This window comes from Euprymna scolopes, chromosome 46 (assembly GCF_053919585.1).
Source record: "Euprymna scolopes isolate OS-2025 chromosome 46, ASM5391958v1, whole genome shotgun sequence".
Taxonomy (NCBI): Eukaryota; Metazoa; Mollusca; class Cephalopoda; order Sepiida; family Sepiolidae; genus Euprymna; species Euprymna scolopes.
Window position 1 is genome coordinate 89,919,288 of NC_136527.1, and position 14,334 is coordinate 89,933,621.

At 34.2% G+C, this 14,334-nt stretch overlaps 1 protein-coding gene across 1 annotated transcript in view; it reads right to left on the bottom strand.

Annotated features, from left to right (window-relative positions):
* Positions 1-14,334, bottom strand: part of LOC145270179 (uncharacterized) — a 179,457-nt gene that overhangs the window by 86,570 nt on the left and 78,553 nt on the right. The gene's annotated exons all lie outside the window — the stretch shown is intronic.

A 14,334-nucleotide genomic window follows, 5' to 3' on the forward strand; every position in this document is an offset into this window, starting at 1 on the left:
AATAAAACAATGAATAAATAAAACAATAAATGAATAAAACAATAAATGAATAAAACAATAAATAAATAAACCAATAAATAAATAAAACAATAAATAAATAAAACAATAAATGAATAAAACAATAAATGAATAAATAAATAAATAAAACAATAAATAAATAAAACAATAAATAAATAAAACTATAAATAAATAAAACAATAAATAAATAAAACAATAAATAAATAAAACAATAAATGAATAAAACAATAAATGAATAAATAAATAAATAAATAAAACAATAAATAAATAAAACAATAAATAAATAAAACAATAAATAAATAAAACAATAAATGAATAAAACAATAAATGAATAAATAATTAAATAAAACAATAAATAAATAAAACAATAAATAAATAAAACAATAAATGAATAAAACAATAAATGAATAAATAAATAATGAATAAATAAATGAATAAATAAATAAATGAATAAATAAATAAATAAATAAAAAATAAACAAAACAATAAATGAATAAATAAATAAATAAAACAATAAATGAATAAATAAATAAAACAATAAATAAATAAAACAATAAATAAATAAAACAATAAATAAAACAATAAAACAATAAATCAATAAATAAATAAATAAAACAATGAATAAATAAAACAATAAATAAATAAAACAATAAATAAAACAATAAAACAATAAATAAATAAAACAATAAATAAATAAAACAATAAATAAAACAATAAAACAATAAATGAATAAATAAATAAATAAATAAAACAATAAACAAATAAATAAATAAATAAAACAATAAATAAATAAATGAAACAATAAATAAATAAATAAATAAAACAATAAATAAATAAAACAATAAATAAATAAAACTATAAATAAATAAATAAAACAATAAATGAATAAATAAATAAAACTATAAATGAATAAATGAATAAAACAATAAATGAATAAATAAATAAATAAAACAATAAATAAATAAATAAATAAATAAAACAATGAATGAATAAATAAATAAATTAATAAAACAATGAATGAATAAATAAATAAAACAATAAATAAATAAAACAATAAATGAATAAATACATAATGAATAAATAAATAAATATCCGTTCTTAATATGGGGAGGTTGGAGATGTCTATTCCAAAGGCCGTTCTTACCATGGGGTGCTTGGGGGATTATTCTGAAAGCCATTCTTAACATGGGGAGGTTGGGGGTATTTATTCCGAAATCCGTTCTTAATATTGGAAGGTTGGGGATGTTTATTCTGAAAGCCGTTCTTAACATTAAAAAAATGTGAAGGTGGACTTAATTGTATTTCGCACACGCATACAAACATGGCCGCCAGTAAATTATATTAGTAAAATAAGCCGTTCTTAACATGGGGAGGTTGTGGATGTTTATTCATGGCCGCCAGTGATTTACAGTGCATAATACAGGTCTTTATATCTCGAAAACTACGTGTCTTTGCAAAATTAAAATGAGATTTTCTTAAAAGTCGTCATTTTAAAGAAAATTTGGGAGGTGGATCTAAATGCAGAAATTACCTATTAAAAAAAAGAAAAACGTATTTTTAAAGAGACATTTTTGCAGAAAACTCGTTAAAAAAATGCCGTCATCAGTTGCTAAAAAAAAAATTGAAACTTTTGGGGGAAAAAAACTAGGTACTCCTTGGGCGTTGAGTTCCATGGCGACCAGCAGAAAAGTATAATGGTCGCTCCCTTAGTCCCCCTGCCCACAGTCAAGGCTGACGCATGCGCACGTAACATTTTTTATTTACTGACAAAAAAAAAAGTTTCATTTCAACACACTAAACTAAAAACACATACTAATGACAAATGATTTATTATTCTATTCATTGAAATTTATTAATTTTCAAATAAAAAAAGTTTTTAAAAAAATAGTTGCTTATATGTGCATGTAAAAATGTTTGTGAAAGTGAGAAATTATTTTGATATTCATTTTAAAAAATTGGTATTTTTTTTTTTTAGGTTAGGTCCACCTCCACAAATGTTAAGAACGGCTTTTGGAATGACCCCCCCCCCCCTCTTGGAACAAACATATTTTTTTTGGGGGGGGGGTGAAAAAAGATGTGCAAAATTTAACTGATATTTGTTGTCAGCATACCCATCCGCAAATACTATTAAAAAAAAGTTTTCGGTGTCCGTTGCAGTTTGAATTGATTATCGAGTCTTCAAAGACATCGCGGTCATCTTTTCTTGTTCCCCGGCAGCGTTCAACATTACTCGTCTTTCGAACCGAATAAACATGTTACATTAAATAAAAACACTAAAAACTTATCCAGTTAGGTAGAAAAGTAACTTATCTTGCCTTTGATAACATTTACTTGTTATATATTTGTTTTGTGACAACTTTTTCGAATCTATGTGTATAGTAAAACAAACCCAAAGTTTATTACAAAAACTCTTTGTTTTCACGCCATTCAACAATATGTTGTTCATCCACGCATGTAAATTAAAAATATTTGTAAAAGTGAGAAATTATCAGTAAATGGTTTAGTTATTTTTTATTTTTATTTTTTTTTACATTCGGTCCACTTCCACAAATGTTAAGAACGGCTTTCAGAATAAACACCCTCAACCTCTCCATGTTAACAACGGATTTCAGGTAAAATCCATTGAGAGCGTATTGTGTTTATATGAGAAAATAAAGCTGTGTACGCATTATAAATGTTTCTTTTCTGTGTCTTACGTTATACATTAGTACATTAGGGGTCATTTCGAGTTAAAAGTTTATTTACTGCACTCATCTGGACTAGAGAAAATCATGATTTAAATGTGTATGTCTCGTCTAAATAACTAACGATGAATATCTAATATGGCCGACCAGACGGGTGATCAAAAAGTCAGATCGAGCGTACCGGAAAACGAAATGAAATTGACACCTTCTAAACAAAAAATGAGTACGTTTTACTTTCTTGAATAAAAAACAAAAACAACTTACTCGACGAGAACACGAACACGACTGTTTTTGCTTTAATAATTATCTTTTATTCAAACGTAACAAATAAAAATTTAAATTTGGCTTGAACTTTGCGGTTTTCGGATTATTTTTTATTTTTATTATTGTTTTTTTTTTGTTTTTTTTTTAGCCGGATTTAACTAACAAACAAAAAAAACAAAAAGTTACTTTTGATAACGGAAAACGAAGTGAAATTGACAACTTCTAAACAAAAATGAGTATCTTCTATTTTCTTGAATAAAAAAAAAAAACAAGAAAAAATTTTCTTGAAAATAAAAGGTACTCATTTTTGTTTTGAAGTTGTCAATTTCATTTCGCAATTAAGAGATATTTATAATCTAGGGAATATAAGGGAACTTGTCGGGAAATCCGGCAAAAAAGTCTTTCTTGGACAAATAAAAACGCGCACGCCCGTTTTGCCTTTTATGTATATAGACTAGCGGGGGGGGGGTAAATCAAAACACCCGGGTATTTATGTTGGCAGGGGAGGGGGTAAAAAAAAAAAAAAAGTTTTGGTAGGTAAGTATGAAGGCTCGAACCCGAACCCTTGAGTCGAAGTTGGAAATTAAAGTGTGAAAAAAAAATGTGCGACGTTAACCACTGGGCCACAACGAAATAGTAACGGAATTTATTTAAGTATTTAGGAATTAGTAGGTGCCCATACTTAATGACTTAATGAGGTCAGTATTTTATTTACTGCGGGGGGCAGCTTTTTTAATCTTTTTTTGTTTCCCCAAGATGTTGAGGGGGGGGGAGAACCAGCTCCCCATAAAAAGGGGATTGTCCAAATCGAATAGCAATTGTCTGATATAAGGAGAAACTCCACATTGATCAAAGCTGATTGCTTTCGGACGTTTCCGGAAAAATGCCGCCAGAATTAGTTTCGCTTTTATAATACGAAAAAGCTTAATGCACATGCGGCGATTGAAAAATCTTGAATATTTATCTTTTCAAAGTCGAGCAAATTAAATAGACAGGCGACCCCCGCTGTTAACTTGTAGATATTATCATTTAGACGTGATATAAAAAGTTTTAGGAAGAAGTGAGTCGACCGATCGCTTCTCAGAAAAAAGCCTATCTCGAACATACACAAAAAGCATACATACATACATACATACACACATACATACATACATACATACATACATACACACATACATACATACATACATACATACATACACACATTTTCGCTTTTATATTTATAGTTTATAGAAGGAAATATTGTGCATCCAGGTGAAGCTGAATAATAACTTTCAAGCCGACTTCAAAGATGTGAGGTGGCATGGTGTAGCCCTTACTTGAAACCACACCAAAGACCATAACTGTGGCTGGAAACTTTGTTTTCATCACCCTAGGCATGTCCCTCTTATTTGTGGCAATCCAGCGATGCATTTTCAGGGTGCTGGCAATGGTCCTGTTGTCATAACTTGGATCTGTAGAAAGCATGAGTTGTATAGTGGCGCATCTCTGATCTCGCTCTGTTAACATTGTGTCATTTTCAGACATGATAGAAAGCCCCTATTACCCGCCTTCTTTATAATGTTTTTTTTTTTCATATCATCAACTGATAATCAGAGGAAATATTATTGTTTAGCTTGTAATAGATCACCAGCTTTCATCTATTTAAAAATATCCGTTTGATATTCTTTCCCCTTTGAATTTAATTATTCTGTCAACATCCCGACAAAATATGTTATGGAAAACCGAAAAATCTCTTGATCTAAATTTCAAATGGCTTTATCATAGTCACTGAATCATTCAATATTTGATTCGAAAAAAAAACATTCTTTGAAGCCGACAATTGCGTGTGTTAAATTTTAACTCCAAATATTTATCTTTTTGTTTTGATCTTGTCACAAATATATTTTGTGAGGCCAACAATTACGTGTGTGTGTGTCTCAGATCAAAAACGATCCGACATTTCAAAGCTCTGATTCGGAATTTATCACCGTCGCTCGACTTGAAACAAAACGTATGTTTTTTTGAAGTTGTCATTCTGACCCTTTTGGCTAAAGCATTTATTATTGTTTTAAGTGATCTGTCGCTTTGAAGTTTAGCGTCGATTACTATTTTTATCCCCCAACCGTATGGTATCTCAACAACAAGATTTTGATACATAAAAATATTAACTAAAAAAAATTATTATTTTTTTTTTTTTGTAACCGGTGTTCGCCCGGGATTGATTATCACATTTAACAAAAACGTCACATCGACCCTACTGATCTGATGTGGCCCCTCTTTGGTGTTACACTACAATATTAGACAGGGGCGAAATCTCACAGCTCGAGATTTAAATCAACCGTCTCCCTGGCTTGTCTAGAGAAACGGGTTAGATGTGGAGAATGTTCCTGTGTGGAGACGTTGATTAAAGATTAGACAGATCTGTTAAAAGAGAGAAGAGTTTGTAGCAGCCGAAACCCGCTACAATCACAGGCAGGAGCTAATTCTCGCGGCTTGAGATTTGAAATCCATTTTCTCCCTGGCTTGTCCAATCACAAGCCAGCTCTCAGTCATGTGACCGAGGACATAAAAGGCGAAATCTGCAACTCTTCCTTCTCTTTCTTCCTGGCTTTCGCTGGCAGCAGACATTGGCCCCAGTCTAAAGTGAATGCAACAAACCAACATGGCTACCTTCAAACTTATTTCCACGTGAGGTACCCAGACAAAATTTTTTATCATGCTACAGAACTGCTCTCATCAATACACCAATACACACTCCTGATGACATTCCATCTGATTTTTCTCTGGAGCCGTTGGTTTTGAAGTTGTGGCAGCAGGGGCTCTTGATGGATTCTTTTTCGGACACTTCTTTGCCCTAGGCACCTGCATGCCTGTGGAACTCTGTTCCGTCTGCCTGCTTCCCACCTGACTACAACTTGGATGCCTTCAAGTCCAACGTAAACAAATTCCTGATGAACCCCCATCCCTTAAGTAAACACTTTATTAAATATCCACACTAACGTACTGTACTTACAATAACCCTTATCCCTGAGTGGCTTCCGGGCCTTGATAAGTGGTGACCTACTTGTAAAAAAAAAAAAAATAGTCCCTTGAGGACTGTGAACCAGTTGCACAGCTTCGACATCCCCATATTGGTCCATCACAACCTCAACTGCTTTGAGTCTATATAACAGGGGATAATCTTCTGGTGGCAACTGTGACTGGCCCTCCACAATTTCTCGTAAGCTGCACAGCATGCAGGTGTGTTGGGAGATGTTTTAGAGGCCGGAAGCATTCTTTGTCCAGGAGGAATCGTCCTGTGGAGCGAGTTCTGCGTCGATTGTGTGACTGGAACCAAACACACTGAAGACTTTGCTTTTTCTTTCTCCTTCAACCAGCCTCCTTCGCTCCGACAACTACTAGCTATAAACACATGTAAACTGAACAATTCTCTCCTTCAACAAGCCGGCAATATATTAATTCTATCTTTACACAAGAACACTTCAACTTACTAACCTGTTTCTCTCTTCTACCAAAGCTACTAACGAAGATAACAAATAAAGTTGTTTATCAAATGTTAAAGTGAAACTTCCTTTCGTTGTCTTCATTTTTAACAAAAATCTTATGAACCAGATAGTTAAGTATCGCATCTTCAGTATAATTGTTTACTATATTGACTATCAGATTGAAATCTGTCCCTCAGATCGCCCCTATATGGCGTTTCAAGCTAGAAATCATCCATGTCAGTTTAAACGAATACTCATGGGCATTACCAAAGCTACTAACGAAGATAACAAATAAAGTTGCTTATTAAATTATAAAATGAGACTGAAATGAAACAAAGAACAAGTGAATTTATTGGAAGCCTGTAAAATCATGGATTACAATAGAAAAATGCGAGCAGGAAAAGTACTATGGTTAAGCTTAAACATAGAAAAGTAAAGGACTAGTTGTTAAAACTGGAAAAGAAAAGGACAAAATATTCTAGTAAAAAATATCACTTTATAATCCTCGTTTCTTGGATCATTTTCACTTTGATTCTCAATCACCAAGTCTTCATCTTGATTTAATTTCATAATTGAAGAATGGCAAATATTTAACTTTCCCAAATTGGAACTATTTCTTCTGATGTCATCACTCTCAGAATTGAAAGACTCAATGAAAGAATAATCTTCATCTCCACATCAGGAACTCTTTTCACGGCTACTATAAATACAAGCGCGCATGAACACTGAACTCTCATGCTAACCTGTTTTTCTCTCTGTACACGCTACTAACAAAGATAACAAATAAAGTTGTTTATTAAATGTTGAAGTGAGACTTCCTTTTCGTTGTCTTTATTTTTTAACTAAATGACTCCCATTAAGCGGGAGACTCTTCCTACCTTAGAACTTATGAACTCTCGTACTGATACGTTTCTCTCTTCTACCATACAGGCAGAAACTAACTCTCACGAGATTTGAAATCCATTTCCTCCTTGCTTGTCCAATCAAAAGCCAGCTTTTTATCACGTGAGAGTATATAAAAGGCGAAATCTGAAACCATTTACTCTTTTCAACCTGACCCTACGAGCTACCTATGGCTCTTTTCAAACTACCATTTATTACCACGTGCTGTAGCCGCACAAACTTTGCCTGTTCTACAGAATTACTCTCGTCGATACACACACACACACACACTCTTGACAACACGTCAACACACTGAAGACTTTGCCCTTTCTTTCTCCTGTAATCTGTTTCGTTTGTTCTGGCGACTACTAGCTATAAACACATGTGGACTAAACAATTCTCTCCTCAACATGGCGGCAGGTTTGTCAATTTAGTTATGGAAGCTCAAAATAGATACAATACTCCCACTTACTTATATATTTGGGAAAAATATCAAGATTTTTTTTTATATTAATATATTTTTTCTAACATATTTACGCTTTTTTTTTTTTTTTTCCAAAAATTTTAGGTACGTGTAAAATGAATGCCGATGCTCAAAATGTATAAACATTTTGACCCCTACCTTTACTTAAAAATTCACCAAAAATCAGGAAATTAACCAATTTTAATGAAATTTTCAGTATTTATCAAATAATGATCGCGGAATATAATGAACTAATAACACACACACACACACACACACACACACACACACACACACACACACACACACACACACACACACATACATTCTCAACAACATGTCAACACACTGAATACCTTTACCCTTTCTTTCTCCTGTAATCAGTTTCCTTTGTTCTGGCGACTACTAGCTATAAACACGTGTGGACTAAACAATTCTCTCCTTCAACAAGCCGGCAATATATTAATTCTATCTTTACACAAGAACACTTCAACTTACTAACCTGTTTCTCTCTTCTACCAAAGCTACTAACGAGGATAACAAGTAAAGTTGTTTATTAATATAGAATGAAATGTTGACTGATCTGTTCTCTCCTCAACAAGCCAGCAATATATTAAATCTATCTCAACGCTAATAGACAAGGTTATTAAACCATACATTTCAATATGGAATAAGCCGATACATAATAGACAAAGTTATTAAACCATACATTTCAATATGGAATAAGCCGATACATAATAGACAAGGTTATTAAACCATACATTTCAATATGGAATAAGCTGAAAAGACCTGTGCTCATTATTGATGTCAACATTCCAAATGATTATGGTCTTAAGATCGAGATGGATAGACTAGCTATAAACACGTGTGGACTGAGCTATTCTCTCCTTCAACAAGCCGGCAATATATTAATTCTATCTTTACACAAGAACACTTTAACCTACTAACCCGTTTCTCTCTTCTACCAAAGCTACTAACGAAAATAACAAATAAAGTTGTTTATTAAATGATAAAATGAGACTTCCTTTCATTGTTTCATCTATAATATAAATCTTGTCTGTTTAAATGTATGTATGTATGTATGTATGTACCTCACCCTTCGCCTTTGGTTAAATAACCTTGACCCACAAGGCAGTAGAGGTTCAGTTATATGGCGCAGGACACTTGCTGTTCATCAGAGCCCCGTCTGCATGGCAGTGGTCACAACATGCACGTGGGGTTGATTTGTCTGGGAGAAGCACAGTATGATGCTAAGACATCTGTGTGCTTTTAACACACGTCCACACCAGACCTTGACCACTACCTCCAGAGGAGCTTAGGCCCTGTAAGCTGCGGCATGTATGACCCACCGGCGTGTGGAATATGCTCTGGTGCCCAGCAACCTAAGTTCCAGTCATGGATCAAATGGCATGGTGGGTGGAGAGGGTTCTGTAAGCCGTAGTGAAGGCAACCTCCCGAGGAGAAGGAAAACTCTGATATAAAACCTGCGATGACTGCTGCATTCAATGATGTAGACTTGCTCTTCTTTTTTGGATCAATGTGGCAGTTGTTTAGAGAGTGGGATTGTCTCGGTGCAAAGTTTTTCCCCGCTATAACAATCCTCATGCACAGGCTTTGCTCGATATAAGTTAGATACACTTTTATATTGAGTGATTGCAATGTTCGAAAGCGAATTTGCTACCATTATCATGTGTTTATGTATGCATGTGTGTCAGGTCATGTCATATGCTACTGGTACCATGTAACCCTGTACTAGCTGCCTCATGGGCGGGTCACCAGCGACTAAACTGGTTCCCCCACCAGACCTGTTTGGTGAGGAGGGCAGCTAGTCTCCCTGAAGGATGTAAAACAAGACCTTCTGAAGGGTAAATGAACCCTTTTTCGGGGTCAACGGCCAGCTAGCACCGTGTGTGTTTGTGTGTGTGTATGTGTGTGTTGGGGTGGAGAGGGCTCCTGTAAGCTGTGGTGAAGACAACCTTTCTAGGAGAAGCAAATCTCTGATTTAAAAAACCATAAAGCAGGAGACCAATACCCGCATTAAGCTGGTCTGCAGTTTAACTTGTTGCTGGCTATCTTGCTCTTGCTTGTTGCTGGATCTGAACATTTTTAACTGAGAGAGACTTAGCTGTCATACAAAGCTAAGACTCTGTAACATCATCTGTGTATAGATACTCCCTCAGGCATTTGTCTATAAAAAAGTCCTGCGGTGTTGGAAAAGTTGTGGCACATGGCGGCTGGAAATTGACTTTAAGTGTCTGAGGGAGCGGCACTCATCTGACAAGATGTTGCAATCATCATGTATGTATGTATGCCTAAAACTTTTGACAGAGGCGACGGATTTTCACGAGACTGATATCATTTTGAAGCTCCACACTTCGGACGACAAATATAAAAAAATTGGCTAAAAACATTAATTCTTTCACCTTCAACTGGGCAGTTTTCTATAAGGAGGGGTCGCTTTTTTCGCTGATATTTTCGAAAGTCATCCCCTCTTTTCTATTGACTAGCCTTAATTTAAACATTTGTCACTTCCGGTTTGGTAATGGACGCAACAGCAAAGACGTCACGTTTGTTTTTTTTTATTTTTTTCACTTTCTTTTCCTCCTTTGCAGTACGGGTTCGAGTCTGCCTACTAATTTATTTATTTATTTTTTTTTTTGCTCAGCACACCTCCAAGCACCCAGGCAATGCCAGGCAATGCCAGGCACCCAGGCTAGTTATTAACTAAAGATTAAACTGGGAGAGAGCAAAAACTAAAGTAATGGCAGAAACACTGGAGGATGACCTCCAATCTGTAGTGGAATGGGAACAAAAATGGATGGTCACCTTCAATGCTGCTAAGACTAAACTTGTTTCCTTCAATAATTACAAGAAACCTTCTCTACCACCAATAGCAATGGCCAAAGGCTCTTTATCTGAAAGTACGTCTTTTAAACTCCTCGGCCTAACGTTCACAGGAAACATGAGTTGGAACAATTACAATGAGAGTATTGCCAGGACCGCTGCGAAAAAGGTAGGTTCTCTCTACTGTGCTAGAAAGCTACCAGCGCCTAAAAGTATCCTGTATCTCTATAAGGCCACCATTCGCCCATGTATGGAGTATTGTTGTCATATTTGGGCTGGTGCATCTTCTACTAGCCTCTCGCTCCTAGACAAGGTTCAAAAGAGAATAGCCAACCTGATAGATCCTGAACTGTCATCTAAGCTTCAGCCTCTGTCCCATCGACAAAATGTTGCATCCCTCTGCCTGTTCTACAAGTACTTTAGCGGTGAATGCTCTGATGAACTGCAAGCATTTGTACCCCTCGACGTAAATACCCTCGACAAACCTGACAAGCAGCAAAATTCCACCCCTTCACAGTTGAGATCCCTAGACGTAAGAAAGCCTTCTACTCTAATAGTCTCTTCCCCAGGACCGCTAGACTTTGGAATTCCCTTCCGGGTCCCTGCTTCCCCAACTGTACTGACATGCACAAGTTCAAGCGTAACGTGAACCGACATCTTGCTGCCCAACTCCCCACATAGTACCCCTGTAGCTTATGTCCCTGATAGTAGCCCCCTACATCAAAGTGGCAATATGCCTTGTTTGAGGTGAAAATTTAATTTAAAAAAAAAAAGACTCAGTAAAAAAAAAAAGTTTTTCAAATAATAGGGAGACTTTTACGAGATTCTAAGGAATCCACAACAGGCTGAATGAAAAATACCTTGAGCCACAAACCAACCAAAGTGTTAAGCAATAAAAAAAAAAAAAACTCTTAACAGAATTATAAAGAAATGATAACTAGGGCTATGACAACAGCATATTCTTTTCATTGTTTTGACTCTCGAGTATATATCCGACACAGTTAGATACAATTAATCAACAAGAACCACATCACTCTACATAAAAAACATATAAGATATCAATGGATATATACCTGAGAATCAAAACAAGGAAAAGACTATGCTGTTGTCACAGTCATAATAACAACTCTCTATTTCATTCTTGTATACAGAATATCCAAGGTGTCCAAAAAGTCACTGAAGGGTTAAAAATCTTTGTAATTTTACCATTAATGATCTTTTTTTTTTTCAGATATTTTGCAGCAAATAATATTTTGGAAATTGATTATGGCTAAGTAGAGCATTGAACAACGTATGCAAGTTGTGAAATTGTTTTGCCAAAATCAGGGGTCAATTGTTTTGACGCAAAGAGATTATTGATGGCATTTTGGCCCGACTTTTTCTTGTGGGGGATATCTTAAAGAAAGATCTATGTAAACAGACCCCAAACCCTGCAAGAATTGAAGGAAAACATCAGGAACAAAATAAGGGAGTTCAATCGCAATCCAGAAATCCTGCAATCTGTCGTGAATAATGTTTTCGAAGAGCATAAATATGCGAAGCTGAAAATGGGCAACATTTAAAAGACATTAATTCTTTTTAGAAATAAAAATTCTTTGAATCTTGCAGTTTTTTGAATTTCGCAATATCTTAGTCAGATTGTATAAAAATTGCAGAAAAATATCATCAAAGATAAAGAATCTATTTAAGTTCAAAACCTTTCAGTGGCTTTTTGGACACCATCTATCTATCTATCTATTTAGCCATCTATCTAGTGGAGGGGGGGGGCTTTGTCCTGGTCATAAAATACGCTTAAATATGATATTTTAATTTGTTCAGATTTCGTATATATTATTATAGAGTCGTCATTCCAAAAGTAAAAAAAAAAAGTATTTGAGGGCTATAAGCTAGAATTGAAACCAAAAGCAACACCGTAGCATTCAAAGCTGGTGACGTTACCACTGTACCAACGTGACATGCATTTGAACTCATTAAAAATAAACTAAGAATAACGTACAAAATTGATGTAATGGAATAACCTAACATCCCTTCATAGATGAAATGAACTATGGATATATGGACCCTCTCACGTGACCGAGGCAGAAGGAAAAAAGAATAAGAAAAGAGGTCGAGTAACTCTTATGTCACATGTATTCCCTTGTAAATAAACCCCTTTGGCTTTTACCCATAACACCGTGTTTCCTGCTGTATTCTTATTTAAAGTAAGGATATTATAAAAATTTATGACGATTTTTTTTTCAATATTGGCCTTCTTTTGATCCCCATAAACTATTTCAACCGGCTAAAGACCCATAAAAGAAAGGTCCATTAAAACTCCAATCATTTGAGACCCCTAGCGCTTATCTGCAACTTTTAAGAGAGTTCAAAAGGGAGGTAATTTCCCGTTTTGATTTAAACAAGATTGCGGCAATTTTTCTCCCGCTAACACGATTAAAGTTTTTTTTTTTTTTTTTTTTATAATTCAATAATATTCAGGTAATTTCGACTGCATAATTTGGAACCTACAATTGTAACTTTTGGTCAAGATCAAAGTGTAGTATCTGTTCTTCAGATGCTGCAGTGGAAGTGCAGCAATTGCAGCATTGGCTGCACTTCCATTTCTTGTTCTCTTTCGGTGAAGAAGCAGTCCTTCACGACTGAGACAATTTTTTATTTTTGTACCTTTTCTCCACGTTAAAAAAACGACCCTGGTGTCTAACTCTGTCCCGTGGGGGAGGCATTGTAAATAGGTAAAATTGTAATTTATTAGAATTGACAAAAAAAGTTGAAACCATTGTTTTTTTGTTTGTTTTTTGTTTTGTTTTTATCTGAAAACTCCATTTATCGACTACAAAATGTCGTCCCAATTCTGTAGAAGCACCTTATTTTTAAATGTATAAAGTTATTGTTTAATATTTATTAACATGCTTAGGAATCAAATATATGGTGCTAGTGCACTTACTGATCCGCGCTATTTTTTAAATTGTATTTCCAAGTTTAATTAATGTTTTATATGTTTTTTTTTATTCAATTGTAAGGTTAAAGTATAGAATAGGTACAAAACACCCTCCCCGCCCCATGTTAAGAATGGCTTTTTAAATAGTAACGTTATTATTTCAATACGGATCAATAAGTGCACTAGTACCAAATATATTATTAGTTGTCATTAAGTAAAAAAAAAAAAAAAAAACATGGAATTAATCATTTACGTCTAGTTGCCTGAAATTGGTACTCCACTCTATATTTAAAAAAACAATGCATTTTTTTTTAATTTACTTATTTGTTTATGGGTTTGTATTACTGTACACATAGATTCGAAAAAGTTGTCAAAAAACAAATATATAACAAATAAATGTTATCAAAGTCAAGTTAAGTTACTTTTCTGCCAAACTGGATATGTTTTTAGTGTTTTTATTCAATGTAGCATGTTTATTCTGCTCGAAAAACATACAGTGTTTACCGATGTATTGGAAAATTCAAGATGGCGCCTCACTCCCTCTTTAACACAGTAAGTTTGGGAAAAGGTGTTATAAATAAAAATCTAGGCAAAATACTATTACAAACCCGCCGAATGTATGTCAACATATGTCACGGTAACATATATTGAGCAGGTTTTTAACAGTATTTTATCCAGTTTTTTTTAATTATTTATAACACATTTTCCCAACCTTACCGTGGTAAAGAGAGTCAGACGCCATCTTAAATTTTCCAATAAACACTGTATGTTTTTCGA